Raw genomic sequence first — 334 nt, forward strand, 5'->3', positions numbered from 1 at the left:
CCGGCCACGGTGTAGGGAGTCTGACCTCCCTGACACTTCCGTACTGTGAGGAAGCCCAAGTTCACCACCTGCAGAGGGAGATGGACAGAGAGGGAAGCAGAGAGCTGAATGGCCAGCCCAGGCCAGACTTGGAACATGAGGGGAGAGATCATTTTGGACCTCTGGCTGAGTTGGTCTTTGAATCGACTCCAGCTGACACCTGACTGCAGCCACACAAGAGATGGCAACCGGGAGCACAGATGGCGAACCCACAGCTTTGTGTTTTAAGACATTATGTTTTGGGGCAGTTTGTTACATAGCAAGAGATAACCCGAATAAGAATAAGGTAGGGAAA

General features: G+C 52.1%; 1 protein-coding gene across 1 annotated transcript in view; it reads left to right on the plus strand.

Annotated features, from left to right (window-relative positions):
* DZANK1 (double zinc ribbon and ankyrin repeat domains 1) overlaps positions 1-334 on the plus strand; it is a 79,443-nt gene that overhangs the window by 9,703 nt on the left and 69,406 nt on the right. The window lies entirely within an intron of this gene.

The sequence above is a fragment of the Lipotes vexillifer genome, unplaced genomic scaffold, assembly GCF_000442215.2.
Source record: "Lipotes vexillifer unplaced genomic scaffold, Lipotes_vexillifer_v1.1 scaffold285, whole genome shotgun sequence".
NCBI lineage: Eukaryota > Metazoa > Chordata > Mammalia > Artiodactyla > Lipotidae > Lipotes > Lipotes vexillifer.